This window comes from Triticum dicoccoides, chromosome 4A (genome assembly GCF_002162155.2).
Source record: "Triticum dicoccoides isolate Atlit2015 ecotype Zavitan chromosome 4A, WEW_v2.0, whole genome shotgun sequence".
NCBI classification, from domain to species: domain Eukaryota; kingdom Viridiplantae; phylum Streptophyta; class Magnoliopsida; order Poales; family Poaceae; genus Triticum; species Triticum dicoccoides.
This window is the reverse complement of record NC_041386.1, coordinates 529,892,611-529,899,328: the sequence shown is the minus strand read 5'-3', so window position 1 is coordinate 529,899,328 and position 6,718 is coordinate 529,892,611.

Genomic DNA, 6,718 nt, shown 5'->3' with positions numbered 1-6,718 from the left:
GTTCCGGTAACCCTCCGGCTCTCCAGTTTTCTCCGAAATCACCCGGAACACTTCCGGTGTCCGAATATAGCCGTCCAATATATCAATATTTATGTCTCGACCATTTCGAGACTCTTGTCATGTCCGTGATCACATCTGGGACTCCAAACTAACTTCGGTACATCAAAACTCATAAACTCATAATATAACTGTCATTGAAACCTTAAGCGTGCGGACCCTACGGGTTCGAGAACAATGTAGACATGACCGAGACACGTCTCCGGTCAATAACCAATAGCGGAACCTGGATGCTCATATTGGCTCCTACATATTCTACGAAGATCTTTATCGGTCAAACCGCATAACAACATACGTTGTTCCCTTTGTCATCGGTATGTTACTTGCCCGAGATTCGATAGTCGGTATCCTATACCTAGTTCAATCTCGTTACCGGCAAGTCTCTTTACTCGTTCCGTAATACATCATCTCGCAACTAACTCATTAGTTGCAATGCTTGCAAGGCTTATGTGATGTGCATTACCGAGAAGGCCTAGAGATACCTCTCCGACAATCGGAGTGACAAATCCTAATCTCGAAATACGCCAACCCAACATGTACCTTTGGAGACACCTGTAGAGCACCTATATAATCACCCATTTACGTTGTGATGTATGGTAGCACACAAACTGTTCCTCCGGCAAACGGGAGTTGCATAATCTCATAGTCATAGGAACATGTATAAGTCATGAAGAAAGTAATAGCAACATACTAAACGATCGGGTGCTAAGCTAATGGAATGGGTCATGTCAATCAGATCATTCACCTAATGATGTGATCCCGTTAATCAAATAACAACTCTTTGTTCATGGTCAGGAAACATAACCATCTTTGATTAACGAGCTAGTCAAGTAGAGGCATACTAGTGACACTTTGTTTGTCTATATATTCACACATGTATTATGTTTCCGGTTAATACAATTCTAGCATGAATAATAAACATTTATCATGATATAAGGAAATAAATAATAACTTTATTATTGCCTCTAGGGCATATTTCCTTCAGTCTCCCACTTGCACTGGAGTCAATAATCTAGATTACAAAGTAATGATTCTAACACCCATGGAGCCTTGGTGCTGATCATGTTTTGCTTATGGAAGAGGCTTAGTCAATGGGTCTGCAACATTCAGATCCGTATGTATCTTGCAAATCTCTATGTCTCCCACCTGGACTAGATCCCGGATGGAATTGAAGCGTCTCTTGATGTGCTTGGTTTTCTTGTGAAATCTGGATTCCTTTGCCAAGGCAATTGCACCAGTATTGTCACAAAAGATTTTCATTGGACCCGATGCACTAGGTATGACACCTAGATCGGATATGAACTCCTTCATCCAGACTCCTTCATTTGCTGCTTCCAAAGCAGCTATGTACTCCGCTTCACATGTAGATCCCGCCACAACGCTTTGTTTAGAACTGCACCAACTCACAGCTCCACCGTTTAATGTAAACACGTATCTGGTTTGCGATTTAGAATCGTCCGGATCAGTGTCAAAGCTTGCATCAACGTAACCTTTACGATGAGCTCTTTGTCACCTCCATATATGAGAAACATATCCTTAGTCCTTTTCAGGTATTTCAGGATGTTCTTGACCGCTGTCCAGTGATCCACTCCTGGATCACTTTGGTACCTCCCTGCTAGACTTATAGCAAGGCACACATCAGGTCTGGTACACAGCAATGCATACATGATGGAGCCTATGGCTAAAGCATAGGGACAGCTTTCATTTTCTCTCTATCTTCTGCAGTTGTCGAGCATTGAGTCTTACTCAACTTCACACCTTGTAACATAGGCAAGAACCCTTTCTTTGCTTGATCCATTTTGAACTTCTTCAAAACTTTGTCAAGGTATGTGCTTTGTGAAAGTCCAATTAAGCGTCTTGATCTATCTCTATAGATCTTAATGCCTAATATGTAAGCAGCTTCACCGAGGTCTTTCATTGAAAAACTCTTATTCAAGTATCCCTTTATGCTATCCAGAAATTCTATACTATTTCCAATTAGTAATACGTCATCCACATATAATATCAGAAATGCTACAGAGCTCCCACTCACTTTCTTGTAAATACAGGCTTCTCCAAAAGTCTGTATAAAACCAAATGCTTTGATCACACTATCAAAGCGTTTATTCCAACTCCGAGAGGCTTGCACCAGTCCATAAATGGATCGCTGGAGCTTGCACACTTTGTTAGCTCCCTTTGGATCGACAAAACCTTCTGGTTGCATCATATACAACTCTTCTTCCAGAAATCCATTCAGGAATGCAGTTTTGACATCCATCTGCCAAATTTCATAATCATAAAATGCGGCAATTGCTAACATGATTCAAACAGACTTAAGCATCGCTACGGGTGAGAAGGTCTCATCGTAGTCAATCCCTTGAACTAGCCGAAAACCATTTGCGACAAGTCGAGCTTTGTAGACAGTAATATTACCGTCAGCGTCAGTCTTCTTCTTGAAGATCCATTTATTCTCAATTGCTTGCCGATCATCGGGCAAGTCAACCAAAGTCCATACTTTGTTCTCATACATGGATCCCATCTCAGATTTCATGGCTTCAAGCCATTTTGCGGAATCTGGGCTCACCATCGCTTCTTCATAGTTCGTAGGTTCATCATGATCTAGTAGCATGACTTCCAGAACAGGATTACCGTACCACTCTGGCACGGATCTCACTCTGGTTGATCTACGAGGTTCAGTAGTATCTTGTTCTGAAGTTTCATGATCATCATCATTAGCTTCCTCACTAACTCGTGTAGGTGTCACAGAAACAGGTTTCTGTGATGTACTACTTTCCAATAAGGGAGTAGGTACAGTTACCTCGTCAAGTTCTACTTTCCTCCCACTCACATCTTTCGAGAGAAACTCCTTCTCCAGAAAGTTTCCGAATTTAGCAACAAAAGTCTTGCCTTTGGATCTGTGATAGAAGGTGTATCCAATAGTTTCCTTTGGATATCCTATGAAGACACATTTCTCCGATTTGGGTTCGAGCTTATCAGGTTGAAGTTTTTTCACACAAGCATCACAGCCCCAAACTTTCAGAAACGACAACTTTGGTTTCTTGCCAAACCACAGTTCATAAGGCGTCGTCTCAACGGATTTTGATGGTGCCCTATTTAATGTGAATGCGGCCGTCCCTAGAGCGTATCCCCAAAACGATAGCGGTAAATCAGTAAGAGACATCATAGATCGCACCATATCTAGTAAAGTACGATTACGATGTTCGGACACACCATTACGCTATGGTGTTCCGGGTGGCGTGAGTTGCGAAACTATTCCGCATTGTTTCAAATGTACACCAAACTCGTAACTCAAATATTCTCCTCCACGATCAGATCGTAGAAACTTTATTTTCTTGTTACGATGATTTTCAACTTCACTCTGAAATTCTTTGAACTTTTCAAACATTTCAGACTTATGTTTCATTAAGTAGATATACCCATATCTGCTTAAGTCATCTGTGAAGGTGAGAAAATAATGATATCCGCCACGAGCTTCAATGTTCATCGGACCACATACATCTGTATGTATGATTTCCAACAAATCTGTTGCTTTCTCCATAGTACTGGAGAACGGTGTTTTTGTCATCTTACCCATAAGGCACGGTTGGCAAGTACCAAGTGATTCATAATCAAGTGGTTCCAAAAGCCCATCAGTATGGAGTTTCTTCATGCGCTTTATACCGATATGACCTAAACGGCAGTGCCACAAATAAGTTGCACTATCATTATCAACTCTGCATCTTTTGGCTTCAACACTATGAATATGTGTGTCACTACTATCGAGATTCAATAAAAATAGACCACTCTTTAAGGGTGCATGACCATAAAAGATATTACTCATATAAATAGAACAACCATTATTCTCAGATTTAAATGAATAATCGTCTCGCATCAAACAAGATCCAGATATAATGTTCATGCTTAACGCTGGCACCAAATAACAATTATTTAGGTCTAATATTAATCCCGAAGGTAGATGTAGAGGTAGCGTGCCGACTGCGATCACATCGACTTTGGAACCGTTTCCCACGCGCATCGTCACCTCGTCCTTAGCCAATCTTCGCTTAATCTATTGTCCCCGTTTCGAGTTGCAAATATTAGCAACAGAACCAGTATCAAATACCCAGGTGCTACTGCGAGCATTAGTAAGGTACACATCAATAACATGTATATCACATATACCTTTGTTCACCTTGCCATCCTTCTTATCCGCCAAATACTTGGGGCAGTTCCGCTTCCAGTGACCAGTCTGCTTGCAGTAGAAGCACTCAGTTTCAGGCTTAGGTCCAGGTTTGGGTTTCTTCTCTTGAGTAGCAACTTGCTTGCTGTTCCTTTTGAAGTTCCCCTTCTTCTTCCCTTTGCCTTTTTTCTTGAAACTAGTGGTCTTGTTGACCATCAACACTTGATGCTCCTTTTTGATTTCTACCTCCGCAACTTTCAGCATTGCGAAGAGCTCGGGAATAGTCTTATTCATCCCTTGCATATTATAGTTCATCACGAATCTCTTGTAGCTTGGTGGCAGTGATTGGAGAATTCTGTCAATGACGCAATCATCTGGAAGATTAACTCCCATTTGAATCAAGTGATTATTATACCCAGACATTTTGAGTATATGCTCACTGACAGAACTGTTCTCCTCCATCTTGCAGCTATAGAACTTATTGGAGACTTCATATCTCTCAATCCGGGCATTTGCTTGAAATATTAACTTCAACTCCTGGAACATCTCATATGCTCCATGACGTTCAAAACGTCGTTGAAGTCCCGGTTCTAAGCCGTAAAGCATGGCACACTGAACTATCGAGTAGTCATCAGCTTTGCTCTGCCAAATGTTCACAACATCTGGTGTTGCTCCAGCAGCAGGCCTGGCACCCAGCGGTGCTTCCAGGACGTAATTCTTCTATGCAGCAATGAGGATAATCCTCAAGTTACGGACCCAGTCCGTGTAATTGCTACCATCATCTTTCAACTTTGCTTTCTCAAGGAACGCATTAAAATTCAACGGAACAACAGCACGGGCCATTTATCTACAATCATACATAAACAAGCAAGATACTATCAGGTACTAAGTTCATGATAAATTTAGGTTCAATTAATCATATTACTTAAAGAACTCCCACTTAGATAGACATCCCTCTAATCCTCTAAGTGATTACGTGATCCAAATCAACTAAACCATGTCCGATCATCACGTGAGATGGAGTAGTTTCATTGGTGAACATCACTATGTTGATCATATCTACTATATGATTCACGCTCGACCTTTCGGTCTCCGTGTTCCGAGGCCATATCTGTATATGCTTGGCTCGTCAAGTATAACCTGAGTATTCCGCGTGCGCAACTTTTTTGCACCCGTTGTATTTGAACGTAGATCCTATCACACCCGATCATCACGTGGTGTCTCGGCACGAAGAACTTTCGCAACGGTGCATACTCAGGGAGAACACTTCTTGATAATTATGTGAGAGATCATCTTATAATGCTACCGTCAATCAAAGCAAGATAAGATGCATAAAAGATAAACATCACATGCAATCAATATAAGTGATATGATATGGCCATCATCATCTTGTGCTTGTGATCTCCATCTCCGAAGCACCGTCATGATCACCATCGTCACCGGCGCGACACCTTGATCTCCATCGTAGCATCGTTGTCGTCTCGCCAATCTCATGCTTCCACGACTATCGCTACCGCTTAGTGATAAAGTAAAGCATTACAGCGCGATTGCATTGCATACAATAAAGCGACAACCATATGGCTACTGCCAGTTGCCGATAACTCGGTTACAAAACATGATCATCTCATACAATAAAATTTAGCATCATGTCTTGACCATATCACATCACAACATGCCCTGCAAAAACAAGTTAGACGTCCTCTACTTTGTTGTTGCATGTTTTACGTGGCTGCTACGGGCTTAAGCAAGAACCAATCTTACCTACGCATCAAAACCACAACGATAGTTTGTCAAGTTGGTGCTATTTTAACCTTCACAAGGACCGGGCGTAGCCACACTCGGTTCAACTAAAGTTGGAGAAACTGTCACCCGCAAGCCACCTATGTGCAAAGCACGTCGGGAGAACCGGTCTCGCGTAAGCGTACGCGTAATGTCGATCCGGGCCGCTTCGTCCAACAATACCGCCGAACCAAAGTATGACATGCTGGTAAGCAGTATGACTTATATCGCCCACAACTCACTTGTGTTCTACTCGTGCATATAACATCAACATATGAAACCTAGGCTCGGATGCCACTGTTGGGGAACGTAGTAATTTCAAAAAAATTCCTACGCACACGCAAGATCATGGTGATGCATAGCAACGAGAGGGGAGAGTGTGATCTACGTACCCTTGTAGATCGACAACGGAAGCGTTAACTTGGTTGATGTAGTCGTACGTCTTCACGGCCCGACCGATCAAGCACCGAAACTACGGCACCTCCAAGTTTTAGCACACGTTCAACTCGATGACGATCCCCGGACTCCGATCCAGCAAAGTGTCGGGGAAGAGTTCCGTCAGCACGATGGTGTGGTGATGATCTTGATGTACTACCGTCGCAGGGCTTCGCCTAAGCACCGCTACAATGTTATCGAGGACTATGGTGGAAGGGGGCACCGCACACGGCTAAGAATATGATCACGTGGATCAACTTGTGTCTCTAGGGGTGCCCCTTGCCTCCG